Genomic DNA, 14,779 nt, shown 5'->3' with positions numbered 1-14,779 from the left:
CGGTTTAGGGACAAGTAAGATCTCGTCGAGAGCCATGCATAGCAATTAAGCTCCCTGGTCATCGAAACCCTAATCAATACCACCTCAACTGGACGTAGGCTTTTACCTTCACCGTAAGGGGCCGAACCAGTATAACCCTCGTGTTCCTTGCCCGTTTAACCCCTTTAAGCTTCCTAGTTGCAATGGCTCCACGACTAAGTCCTAGCTCGAGGACATCTGCTGTGACAATTCCACGACAGGATTGTTGTTGTGTTCGTGCGTGTGTGTCTGTGTGTGTGTGTGTGGTCATATGCTTGATACATACGAAGTTTTCTCACCTCCATATTGTTCATCTTTTAAATTTGCATTTGCATTGGAAAACTTACTAGGGATACCATGAAATGTGAAATCCACGTTGAGATCACTATATCACAAACTCACTCTACTTCAACAACTCGTCATAAATCAATTACCACGTTGAGATTAGTATTTGCAAGGAAAATACGGGCATTGTAATACACATAGATTCGTTCGGCAATTTAAAAGGTTCCTTTGGTATTCTCGAATGGTAGGACCCAACGGCGTACCAGCCAGACCTTGGCTCGTGTTGATCCTAAAAAAACCGGGCTCGTGTCCTTCGGTGGCGTGTGTGGTACGCACATTAGGCAACCCCAACCAGTCGAGCCTCAGCGTTTCAAGTCGAAATATCTGGCGGCCAAAATTCCAGCCCTAGGAAATTCCCCTCATGTCCCCGGTCCATAATGACTACCGATGAACAACGGAGGGGTGCTTTAGTAAGTAGACAACGTTACCTACCGTGCCGAGCACGGTTCAATTCCCTCGGTCGCCGCTCGTCAAGGTCACCCGCCAACTACATTGCCTAGTACTACTACTACTACACCAGGATGAGCACATAACTGAGCCCGTTTGTTCGTGCCTAGTACTTGAGTTAATATATCAGGCAATGCACTGGTACGGAGGGATTATCCTTTTACTCTGCATATATAACTTGTCTGAAGTCTAACTAAGCAAAATGTTTGACCAAATCCTTTCTTAAGAAATACAACAGGACAGATGTACGGCTTGAAAATTTATTGCATGATGCAGGTTATGATATTGTTTCGAATCCTGGATCTTAAATTTCAGAAAATCCAAAAGTGAGCATAAATTCTTGAAACTAAGGATGGTCACGTGATATGGCACAAATATTACTTCGTAAGTTTTTTCTTCAATTTGAGACAAGCTGCTTATGACAAGTTGCACAAATGAAGAGCCAAGGTATTTTGGAACAAAGACCTGTCACGTTAAGGCGAATGCTTTCACTATTGAAACCGTGGGTGTTTACGTGACGCCACGAGTCCCCGCTTCTCATCGGCAGGTGCCGTCCGAGAAAGCGTGTGAGTCGACGGGAGGCGTGCGAGCAGACCGCTGCGCCGGCTGTCAGGGAGGCGTGCGAGCAGACCGCTGTGCAGGCTCACCGGGAGGCGAGCCCTTTGACCAGGCTCCGCCACCCACCATCATCCCAACTGCTCCCACTTTTAATATCGCCGGCGCCGCAGTTTAAAATCAACCCCGCACTACCCGGTATCGCTACAATCCTCTCTCTTCCTCTCCGATTCTCCTGTCGTCTACCTCCAACTAGCCTGACCTAAACGTACGCCATGCCGCATCACGATGGTCTGCCCTTAGTGTTCCAGTTTCCTGAGGAAGACACCCAGCCGGAGTCTCAAGAACATAAGACGCTTTGGGACGAGCTTGAACTGGCCTTGCGGGAAGACGGCGCGCCTCCTCGCTCCCGTTCCGGCTCCCGTCGCCCCGACTGCGCCAGCGCCCATCCCCGTGGCATTGATGGGCTGGGAGCCGCACATTGTCGCCGAGCTTGATCCCACGGGGTTCCACGAGGTCCCCGCCGACTTTCACGCGCCCGTGCACCTGCCAGCGCATGCGCCTGCGCGTGCACTAACGCACATGCCCGTGCCGGTGCCCGTGCACCTGCCAGCGCATGCGCCTGCGCGTGCACTGACGTGCGCGCCCGTGCCAGTGCCCATGCACACGAATGTCTCCGCCGCCCCGTTGACAGCGCCTGTCCCCGTGCGGGTGCCAGTGCCCCCCTCAGTGGCATGGATGGCCGCCGTCGACCGCTTCCTTGCACCAACGCCAGTCGCCTCCTCCCGCCAGTTGACTCGCTCCGAAGCCTAGAACATTTTGGTCTTCCTTGAAGCTAGGCCAACGTCCAGGAGTACGCCAACAACGGCGCAAGGCCCGACGACACACACAGCACGGCAGAGGAGCCGCTTCCCACCGCGAGACGCCCTCGCCGTGTAATCTAAATTTGCCATGAAAAACGTTCGGATTGCCATGCTTAAAATCTGAATGTTTATCATTTCTGTTTATTTTATATCGATCGTGGTATAATTTAAAGTCGGAGTCAGACTGAACGAAATGTATGGTTTGATCGATTGAATGTTCTGCTAGAGCCGTATCAAATTAAATATAAAACGTCATTAAGCCACATGTATTCCTTGTCATCCAACGACCTAGACTGATTCAGTGTCGAGCGCTCAACACGTTTAGCGTGCAGTTAATTTCATGCCAAAAATAGTGCTAATCACATGACAACACGCAAATATATCCTAGTAGTTAATATCCGCATGCACTTAATATACTTCCAAATTAACGTACATTGCACGTACACACTGACTAGTGCTGCTAGTACGTGAAACTGGTGCCGTGACTTGTGAACACGTCCAGATATGGTCAACAGCAACATCGCCCGCGAGTTCTTCCTGTTTGCCCGTGCGTCTAAACGCAGAAGGGGAGGAGAGAGAGAGCACACATGGAACCCACCAGTAAGTGAAGGCGAATAGTACTAAAAATAATATTACATGTTATCCATTAATTAGGCCGTGGTAATATAAAAACATTATGTGAATAAAGGGGGTACAACAAACATTGCTATTCTATGTATGTTGCCTATTGACGTGCGGCTTGAAGGCCCGGTCGCATGTTCGATCCTCGTCCTTTATTTTTTAATTTGTATATGGGTCCAAATTTGTTTCATGACATGTGGGCCCCTCGGTGTGTAGTTTGTAGCACTTTAATTTGTGGGTCGAAATTTTTTCCATTCCAAGTGGACTATCGGTGTGTAGTTTTGTAGCTTATTTATAATAATTAAAGAGAACAACATAGTTTTTTCAATAATACCATGGTGCGACGTTGAAGGCAAGAAAGGACGTGCGAGAGAGCTATGACCGAGCCAGAGGGAAATCAACTAGGGGAGTTGCGTGGGGTTGCAACGGTGTTTGGAGTAGTTGTGGGCCGAATGCTACGAAAATATAATCTAAACCGACCAGAATAAATGCCTACACAAATTAATCCAAGGTTGGAGTGCCCCTCGCAATGTAAATAGCTCCGGCTTTGCGAGGGATGGAGAGGTAGTAGCTTCAACGTGTGGAAGATACGGTGTGAGAAAGCGAGGTCAATCGAGAGACATATAGATAGAGAGACAAAGTGAGTGTGGTCCGACATTCATTGAACAAATAGATATGCTCTGGAAAGCAAGGGTGAGGGCTGTAAGATAGAGCTTGAGAGATGATCCAGTCACAGACGTGTAGATATATTTTGTGCGTGGGAGGAAGCAAGGTCAACCGATCACATAGGGTCGCCGTGCGATCGAAAGAGTGAGACGGGTTGGAGAGAGTGACCTAGATAGACGATGTGCGTGAGAGAGTATACAATGTGAACAGGTCGAATTGGGCTCAAACATGGTGATATATCGTTTTTGTCCGAGAAAGAGCGAGGTCAATCGAGACATACGGAGAGAGAGAGATTGAGTGAGCGTGGCCCACCATGAGGTCGAAAGAGTGGCGGCGACTTGGATGGACTGACCTAGATAGACAATCTGCGTGAGAGAGTATAGAGTGTGTCGATCGAGGCCCGAACAGGGAGATATATCATTTGTGTGTGAAAGAAAACGAGGTTAAACGAGACTCAGATAAAGAGAGCGAGATTGAGCGAGTGTGGCCCACCGTGTGGAGGAAAGAGTGAGACAGTCTCGAGGGAGTGACCTAGATATACAACGTGCGTGCGTGCGCACGAGAGGTTGGTGGGCTAGATAGGCAATGCATGTATTTAGCGCGAGAGGGTGAGAGGGAGAGGGGGGAGAGAGAGAGAGCTCGGCATGGGGTGCAATGGCGGGTGTGTGAGGTAAATACATTTGGTAATAGAGTGGAAAAAGGGGTTGTGTAGTTGAGAGACTTAGAGATCGAAACATGGAGAGAAAGAATGAACGTGTGTTGGAAACCGATAGCTTCCTAAGGTGGTTAGGAGAGGAAGATTGACCGATACAAGAAGTATGTAGCGTTTGTGCCGGGGGGGGGGCTAAAAACAACATTTGAATGTACATAGTACTAGACTTAATATCGATGTTTCAATTCGGTGTACATTGTAAGATTTGAACCGAGGACCAGGCATACGGGTAATTATTTCGAATTCGTGCCATACTAAGTTTCGAAAAGTTGACATTGACTCAGTTTGTTGTGCTATTTTGTAGGTCATATGTTTGAATCCATCCAAAAGTTTTCTCACTACCATGGTGTTCATCATATACATATGAATTTGTATTAAAAAAGTAGCGTGGATACAGTGAAATGCGAAATCCACGTTAGAATTGGAGATCGCTACGTGACACACACTCTAATTCAAATAACTAACTACGTGACACACACTCTAATTCAAATAACTAATTATGTGACACACACTCTAATCCACGTTAGCGTGGGTACCGTTTCGATTTTTTTTCAAATAACTCCTCATTAATTAATTTATAGTACTCCCTTTGTTCACTTTTATAAGACCTTGAAGACATTTCAGACAATGTGCAAAACAGTTCATTTTAAGTTGTCTGAAACGACTTACAACAGTGAACGGATGGAGTATCTCGTTTCGAATGACTAATTATTGCATGGAAAACACGGGCATGGTAATACATACAGATTCGTTTGCAAATGAAAGAAGATTCGTTTGCATTCTCAAATGTAGGCGCACCAGCCAGACCAGGGTCGTGTCGGGGTGGACGCTGCTTCGGTGCCTTAAAGGCAACTGCCTTTGGGTCACTGACATGTGGGCCAGCCACCTGTTGGGCCCACATGTCATGGACACAAAGGCAGGTGCCTTAAGGCACCGAAGCATAGTCCTGTCGGGGTGGTCGCGTGTGTCGGACGGATGCGTAGCACCCAGCCACCCACCCCTCCCCCCCAAAAAAGGACGACGACAATATAAGTTCGCGCTTCCACGTTTCGGATTGAAATATCTGGCGGCCCCAATTCCAGCCCTGCAAAATCTCTCTTCTCCACCATGCCCTTCTGCGCCCAGATTGCTCAAATCCCTAATTCGCCGCCAACCCTCGAATCGCCCCTCGTCTCGTCTCTTTCCCCACCGTTCCCCACCTCTGTTCCGGACGACGACGACGAAGACGACGGTCGCGCTTCACCACCGCACCGGAGCTACCTCATCTACGCCCTCGTCCACCGCATCGGGTGGTCCACCGACAACGTCGGCCGCCGCAACCGACGTGCCTCATAGACACCGAGTTCCACCGCATCAGGTGCGCTTCACCGATGCCGTCTCCCAGCTCACCGGGGCTACTTCACCGAGCACATCGTCGCACCTCCGGCCCCTGAGGCCGTTGGGGCTTCACCAACGGTCTCGTCCACCGCATCGTAGCGCTCCGCTGCCACTCAAGATCTGCATCCGTGCGTAGCCAGCCAACGCCAGCGCATCACCCTCAACGGCTCTGAAGTGACCCGCACTCTAGCTAGGCGAGCATGCCCAAACGCTGGCCCGAACTAGGTATCCACACCCTTGTGCACTGTTCCGACGATGTTTGGATATCCTTTCACTGCTCTCTTAGCTTACACGCCTATGCAACTCTGACTTTAACTCTTATTTCTTCTGGATATATCATCTGAAACAAGCAAATCCATTTTTTAGCGAAGCTTGACGGCGCTACGGGATCTGGTACACATCCTGCACACCCGTATAACCTTGTAAGTATCTGTCCTCCGGTACAACATCAAGGTCGATTCCTCTTATTTGATCAACCATTCGCAGTGTCAAAAATGCAGAGGGGGATGCAAGGAGCACAAGGCCTGCACATCCAAGCAAGTGGTAACATGGACTTGTACATGGAACATCCCAAGCGCAAGCAGAGCTGCAGTGAGCCTGTACAATGAGCTAGCGTAAGTCCCTGCATTTCATTTAATTCGTACTGGCATTTGTGTATGATTTGTGTGCAGTGGCTGATCCACGAATTCAAGTTACCAGGGGCGAACATTTAACTTAAAAAATACAAAGGCACTTGCACTCCGGAAATCAACATAACTTGAGAAATGTGAAGCTACATGCACTTTCAAAACCAGCTAATGATCCAAAGTAGGTCAGATTATAAACACTAAATGATGCAAGCACCAAAAAACACAAAATGCAACATGGTGTACAAGGACTACAAACATGGTCTGCACCAGCTTGAATTATTCGTTCTCTGGCTGAAAATATCGAAGTGTAATTGCACGTATAACCAGTGCGCAAACTGCATATCAATATATCTATCCTGCACAAGTATGCCAATAGTTTCAAACAACAGATTAGAAAAGTATTATGGTATGTTGTCATGATACGGGGACTTTCTGGTAGATGGCCTCGACGTTTCCTCAAGCTATGAAAATGCACTATAATTTGCTTGTCATCAATGCCTGCAAATCTCTGTCTCTCTCAACATAGTAGATCATCATTAGACACTAAATCCTTCAATGAGCTTGCAAAATGCTTGCATTAGATCCCTCATTGGACACTATATGTTCATCACCAGGAGCATGTAAAATGTTTGCATCAAATCCTTCATTAGCAGTCGGTTCATTAGACACTTCAGGCTCAAGAACAACATGAGCTTGTATGTTTGCACCGGAAACTTGATTAGATACATCAGATTCAGTCAGTTCAGTATTGATTGGGGGAGTTATAAAATAAGTAGAAATTGGTTTTATTTTCTCATAGATTCCCTACATACAAGCAGTCTTACAACACCGTCAGGTTTAACTATTGGCCAGAAATTGAAGAGTTGAATTAGATATAATCAGGGATGTGATGTACCTGCTCGTTGCGCATGCTACTCTTGCAAGCTGTGACTATCCGTTTGCGCAAGCTCGATGCCATGCCCGTGCTGCCGCCGCCGCCTCCCACGCAGGCTACACCCAGGGTTGGATCTTCATCTTCTTGTCCTTCCGTTCGCTTGAAGCCCGGCGACCGCCCTCCAACGAGGGCGCGAGGAAGTGCTGTGCCAGTCTGTCCAGCGGCGGCTAGGTTAGGAGCGAACCAGACTGGAGGCTGGAGCGAATGAATTGGGATTTTTCCTGCTGGCGATCGATATGGGAGGTGCTCATTTGGGCCGCGAGCCTGCTATAGGGCCTGCCTTGCACTTATGTTATTGACCCATCCAAATTGAAACATTTTTCTTCATTTTTTACATTGCCTGCTCGTGCGTTGGGATGAACAAAACTAGCGTGGGCCAACCTGGACGACTCAAACTAGGTGCACACTTTCCAGCCACCTGAGGCGGCCGCCCATACCAGCCCCTATGGTGGCGTCGCCCCTTTTTGCGTGTATGATTGGATAGTGAAAAATATTCAAGTGGCGCTTTTGATTTACCCACAGAATGGTTGAATTGCTTGTTTCTATGAACTGAGTTCGCCAATAATGTGAAGGATGCCAATCTTTTCATCCTATTCTAGATTGCTTAGATCTCGATATGCCAAAAGTAATCGCATGAAATATACAGTAAAGGCCAGTGTGATGTGTTTGGCTACAACTAGTCTGACTACACGTCCTCATATAACATATCAAGGACGCACCATCTTACGAAATTAACCATTCGACTTACCCATGCAGTGTGGGAAGAAAGAAGTATTGGGACTGCGTATCCAAGCAATTGATGCCATGGACTCCTTCGTACAACCTTGTAAGAAAAAAGAAGTTGCAGTGTGCCTGTACAAAGAACTAGCGTAAGTTTAGTTACCTGCTTCTCGGAATTTTTGTTAGCCACTTATTGCAAAATTGTTCAATTATGTTGCTTGGCTTAATTTAGTTTGCTACTGATTACATAATGGCACAGCCTGTTAATCATATTGTAGACTGCGCCTATCTATGTGTTTGATACTTACTGTTAAGAATTACCTATTTGCCTTAACTTAAATATCTACTTGTTTGTTTAACTGCTTTGCTACTGCAACAACGGGTTACAATGATGTTAATAACTACTTTTCAGCATCCAATTGAAACTCTTTAATTCCTTGTTTGTTTAACTGGTTTGCTGTTATAACTCCCAGTTGAGATGTTTTGCTAACTTTAACTTTTCTGAATCCAATCGGAACTTTAATGGCAAAACAGGTTAGCCCAAGATCAAAGAGCGAGGTCCCCATGGACGTTGCATCATCCCACAGCAGTGGCACCGGCCCAATCGTGCATTATGAATTGCCAACTGCTGATGCTCTAGAGGCTAAACTAGTGGTAGAAAGAGATTCTGCTTCTGCACTTAGAGATGAAGTTGACATGTTGAGGAAGCAAACAGCACAATCACAAGGAGTACTCAAGACAACCATTAAATATTTGGTGGATTTCAAAACGAAGCAAGCTGAGACTGACCAGATTGTTAAGGTCCTGAAGGAAAAAAGGAAATTAAATTCCTACTTGGTAAATCATAGGTGAAATGTTCTTTCCATAGTTGAATAACCTTTGTGTTGTCTGTTCATGTAATCAATCAAACCATTTGTTTTAGAGATCATGTAATAATTGTTTTTTTTTGTTTTTCGGTTTGTAATTTTATTTGAGCACAAGTCTGTATTAGTTGATAAGACTCGAAGACATTTCATTTGGATTGCTGTGCCAGACCTACAAATATGCCAATCGGGCTGAATGTGCATTCAGCAATAGTAGTAGTATAGATGGACCATAAGTGGCACGCATCGGAAAGGGCCAAGATGCTGGCTAACAAAAGGATGCTGTTGTAGCCAAAAAAAAGTACAGCGGCCTGGCTTATGTACGTTAGTTGATATTATTGATCCATATACTCTATAAGTGTTTATATGTCTATTAGTTCTGTACATTCTTGGTTGATTGACTCGGTATTTGAATCTTGATACATCGCTTGTGTACATATCTAAATGGGAGTACACATTATGCTGCGTGTGACATTTGAGTTGGACATGAAGTGTTCCAAATATTCGAATTCGAATTCACCTTAAACTGGATTCTAGTTTCTGAATTTGAGTATCGGCATTTGTAAACCATATTCATATATGATAGTGGAATACATCTTTGTCGTCCTTTTGAAGATATATAAAAACACATAGAATGATTTATAAAGATTCATATAGGAATACAAAATGGATTCGAATTTAGTTGCCAGGGTAAACATGGATGCTTATTGTCCCAAAATTCGAAAGAAGCAGCAAAATGTCCACTCCCACGTTGGCTGCCCGAAGCCAAGTGTTTGGGAGATGGAAATTACTGTCTACACATTACACGGACAATCCATCGGCCCGATTTCCACTGCTCTAAATAGGGGTAGGTTAGTAACTTCAATTAGGCGTGACACGACCGCCTCTGAGCCCATTCCGACACGGTGGGCGTCAAACATGGGCGGCAAAACTCATTTGATTCAAGCTCGTCCGAAAGACCTCTGTTTCTCCCTCCATTCCCCATTCATACACGGTGGGTGGCAAAACAAACTCGACTCAGCCGAAATCGACGTGACACAATCGCCCTACCTGTCAGCCCCGTTCATACACCGTGGGCGCCAACCATGGGCGCCAACCACCCTCTCCTCGCCCAAAATCGCTCTGGGCAAATATTAGCGAGATGCGAGATTACCGTCCTATCCCCAACCGACGAGACGTCCAAATTTTAAACGGGGGCTAAGTTCGTAACTTTCCCATATTTCAGACAGGCGCGTCCCAAAAACATGGTTCCCCGTACCTCTCCCTCCATTTTCCCATTCATACACCGTCCGCGCTAGAACACCCCATCCCCACACCAGCCTCCGTCCGCCACCCCATCCATCGCCGCCGTCCTCCACCACATCCATCACCACCGTCCTCCACCATGCCGGAGCGCCTACCAAGACCGCGTCGTCCACTGCTAGAGATGGACGTTTCTCATCCACGGCGACGGACCAATAGCCTTGAATCGCGTCCTCTCGCTTCATCGGCGCCGTTGTCCTCTTTGCCGGGGCCGCTCACACGACCTTCTCTTCCACCGCAACGGGACTTATCCCCCGATGCACCCGTCTACCGTCGCAGATCTGCTTCAACGCCACCGACAGCCATTGCACCCCCGATGCCTACACGGCGCCGCAAGAGAGGTGGTACTTCATATCTCCTCAACTTTTCGATCTCAACCAGAAAATAGATCTTAACTTGGTTACTCTACTTTCTTTTCAGCTCTTAGAATTTAGTTCTTAGTTCGAAGCAAACAATGGATGCTAAATATCATTTCTCCGGTTTGCAGCTTCAAATCTGCCATGGCACAGCCATAATACGGTTTAATTGATCATGCTTAGGGTTTAATTGATCATGTTGGTTCCGTGGTGGTTTCTTTAAAAAAAATCGGAAGGGAAACCCTCTTTTGCTAAAAACAATATGCTTAGATTTTCCCCCTTTTATGATCACTATACGATCAGAATACGTGCTTCGTGTCATAATAACACTGCTCCACCCATCAAGCTAAACAATCTTAGTTGCTCAAATACGAATCTGATATTATTAAAACAGAGTTGTTTAATTGGCCAGCTAAATGTTCCTAAATTAGTTTCGAAAATGGATGTTCGCCGCTCGGGTGTGTATCTCTACAGGGTGCCCACGGTGGGCCGGCCCACCCTGAGATTTTGGATCGTCCCAGGCCCCGATTCCCCTCTGTTCTGCTGCGCGCTTCCGATCTCTACTCGCCCCCAGCCGCCTGCCTTGCCGGCGACTTGCCGTCCCCGGACGGCATGACTCTAGGAGGAGACACCGGACTAATAGGAGGCCAAGAGTCGATCGCCCAACTGCGTCACCGCTGCCCAGGCGCGCCGCCGTGCCTACCTTCCCAGTCCGTTCAGGGCTCAGGCGTGCAGCACCCACCAAGCCAACCCGATTTATCCTGAGATACGTCCTCAACACTCAGCAGCCACTCCTCATCACCCATTTTCTAATTGATTCATTACTCATTAGGCAGGACTGTCATTAGGGTTTGTTGTGTGCTCAGTGCTACCTACACTTAATGGTTCAGATGTATTTCGGTAATCTTTAGTACCTCTAAAGTTCACAGGGTTTTCAAATTCCGGCCCTCGGAACAGAAACTAGTCATTTTGGATTGTTGGTCGTAGTGACATTGACCCAGATTACTACTGCAAGCCAGGTTTGTTGACAATTTTACTTGTCTTTCTTACTGATTCGATATAATATCCAATTATTCACGTCGATTAGTTGCAAACAATAAGTGCTAGACAAACTTCTTCATTCAGATTTTGGACGGTCTCTTACTGCAGTTACAATTCTGCATACTTGTCCTAGTAAGCTCACAAGTAAATAATTGATTCACTACATCTATGCTTGCCTTGTCATATTTGTTGTCAATATTCTTTTAGGGTGGACCACCCTGTTTCTAAATACTGGAACCGTAGACATGAGTGAATAGTATTTCTCTATGTGATCTCTTCCATCATGTGTGGGTAACGAACACTGCATTGTATAGAAAGAAAGTGTCATTTCCAGCTTTTACATAGGTTTCGATCTTTTACATGGAATACAATCTGCCTTCTTGCTTTGTGTCGCACTACCAACACTCCACCCTTGAAGCTAAACATTACGCCACTCATAATTGCTTAGTTTATTTGTTCAAATACGAATTTCATATGATTCTAATGTTCCTACTTCAGTTTTGAAATGTGTGCCTGCCTGTTATAGAGAGATAAGGGGTTTGTATTTCTGTGTGTGGTCTGGTTAGCACGGTTGGGGAGGTGAACTTTGCATATGCAGGGGTTTATAGGGAGACACTCTCCGAGTTGAATCCGCAATGCATTCCATAGATAATCTGACTATTATTTATGTTTTCATGAATCTCAGATTCTGAACAGCATCATAATGATTATGAGCTTGCGCGCATGAAAAGAATAAAGCAGAACAATGCCATGGCTGTCAAACTTGGCATTAAGGGACTGAAATCAAGTCTGGATGCAATGCAATGCAAACGCTCTCCACCTACAGATTCATGCTTAGAATATGATCCTAACAGTGATTCTGAGCTAGAGGGAGACCTAAGTCAATGTAGCTCCCTAGTGGAGGAGTCAGAGGAAGATGCCCTATCTTATTCACCCATCAAGGTACTTGCTCTAACTTTCCAAGGTTACATTGCTCGCACATATCTTGCAACTGATGCTTTGCATTGCTTCTACTTTGTTGAACTGCCATTAGCTTAGTTTACACATCGTGTATGTGAATACGCCCTGCCTATCCATTTTCAGTACATATTCCATCTATCATCATACCATATTTATCCATTCAAATGTTGTTCTTGTGTATCAGACGTTCAAAAGGAAGAGGGCGATTGCTGATCGTGGAGGAGCACAAGCAAAGTATTTGGAAAAGGTAGTGGCACCTGATAAATCAAATAGCCCATTAGGTGTAGTTGCAATATCACCTGACCCACAAAATACCCCAACTCTAGCAGACTCTAGCCCTACTACACTGGTCATTTCTGATGCCCCAACTCAGCAGACCCCAACTGCAGCAAACAGTATGATTATGCCAGTTGACATAGCACCAGCTGTACGACGCAAAACCCCCATTCCAGCAAAGAGTACACCAAATCAAGTTGCCAAATCCCTTTTTGAACCAGAGAGAGCCCCAATTGCAGCAAATAGGACCCCTGTTCCATTTCTTCCCAGTTTAGAAGACGAAGCTTATGTTGTTGTCAGGAACTTTGTGTGCATCTTTCCTTCATGGAAAGATTATACCGCAGACACAGAACAATTTCCAGTCTTCCTCCGCAACTTACGTGTAAGTAATGTACTAATGTTATTCATGGTCATTACTGCATATGTTTCTGCTGACAAAAGACACAAGATTTCATTCTTTTAAATAGGCGAGGAGCAAACTGGATTGTGATGACGAGCAAGGGTTGGTTGCGCTTTTCAAGCACTCGTTGATGAAGTATTGTTCCTACCTGAGGCAAGCGCACTTCGATGACAAGCCTATGAACGAAATTTCTGTAAAGTCTCCGGTGCTACATTTATCCGACGGTGACTGGAATAATCTTGTTACACATTGGTCTCGGCTGCAGCGTAAGGTACTGTCTATGATATCACATCACAATTTGAACTACATTTCTGCATTTGCCTTAATGTCTCACTTGTACGAAAACTGTTAGCATAAGAACATTCGTTCTCAAGGGACCATAGAATCTCGCAACTATACTGCACACTGCATTGCTCTTGTGAGTACCTCTTGCCCTGTATGACCATACTTACTTTCATAGCTGTTTGATTATGTAGCATCACTGCACATGTTAGCCTCGTAATCGTCCATTTGGTGGACATTATAAGATCCGTATGGACTCTTACATAAATTTAGAATCAACCCAATGCTTTTGAAGAGGTTTAGCTCTGCAGTCCTCTTGTAAGGACTGAACGTGGTCTATCACTGTACTTACATTAACAGCTACTCCCTCCGTCCCATAATATAAGAACGTTTTGTAAAGTACACCAGTGTTCAAAACACTCTTGTATTATGGGAAGAGGGATTGGTTCATTTTGTAGCATTCTGCATCTTATCTCCCTCGCCCACCATTTACTAAAAAAGATCAGATCTATATTTAATCTTACCAACAAGTAGAATACACAGACAATGACAGTGCAGAAGTGTAGCCCATTGCTCTTGTCAGTACATTTTGTCCTGTAACGCTTGTACTTCCAGGGATTGGTAGTTGATTATGTAGCATCAATCTGCATCTTATGTTCATTATCCTCTATCCCTTCCAGTATTATCATATCTATAATTACTCTCTACAAAATGTAGAGTACAGGCAATGCTTATGAAGAAGATTCTGTGCTGAAATTCTTGAGTTATCCTTCCCTTGACATGGAGAAGGGCATTATAAAGCCGGTGTTAACTGTTAATGTAAGTCAGTCCTTCTAAAGCCTTTATCCTCAACTGCTATTTAATTTGCTCATACTCCCTATCGTTTACTGCTGTTTAGTTTGCTGTTTCTACCAAAATGCATGTTCGTAAGAACCGTAAGTTCTAAGCTTGTAAAACCAAATTCCTTATTCATACCATGCACATTACTTAATACTCCCTATATGTATGCTTGTTTTTGTGGATCTATAATCCAGTGTGTGGTGAAGCAGCTCAAGTTTGCACCTTGTCATCTCCTGTTTTATCTTACTGATGTGGCTGATGATATGAACAACATGCCATGCACATTATCCAAAATAGATACAATGATTTTCTTTGCCCTTCATCTATGCTTGTTATGTTGACATGGTAATCCAGTAGTGTGGTGAAGCTCCCCGCATTATGAACAATGCCAAATTATGCTATTGATATTTTGAACTTACTCTTTATTTTCTAATTTTAAATTGTATAGAATTGATAGAACAGTTATCATCTTTGTTTATACACGTGCAAAACCTGTCATCTCTTTGCTTTGTTTCAGGGTGATATGCCTGATGGCATGCACAAGTCTGCTGAAGGCTGTGAGACAAACCCAA

This window comes from Aegilops tauschii, chromosome 2 (genome assembly GCF_002575655.3).
Source record: "Aegilops tauschii subsp. strangulata cultivar AL8/78 chromosome 2, Aet v6.0, whole genome shotgun sequence".
Taxonomy (NCBI): Eukaryota; Viridiplantae; Streptophyta; class Magnoliopsida; order Poales; family Poaceae; genus Aegilops; species Aegilops tauschii.
Note: the sequence above shows the minus strand (reverse complement) of the source record.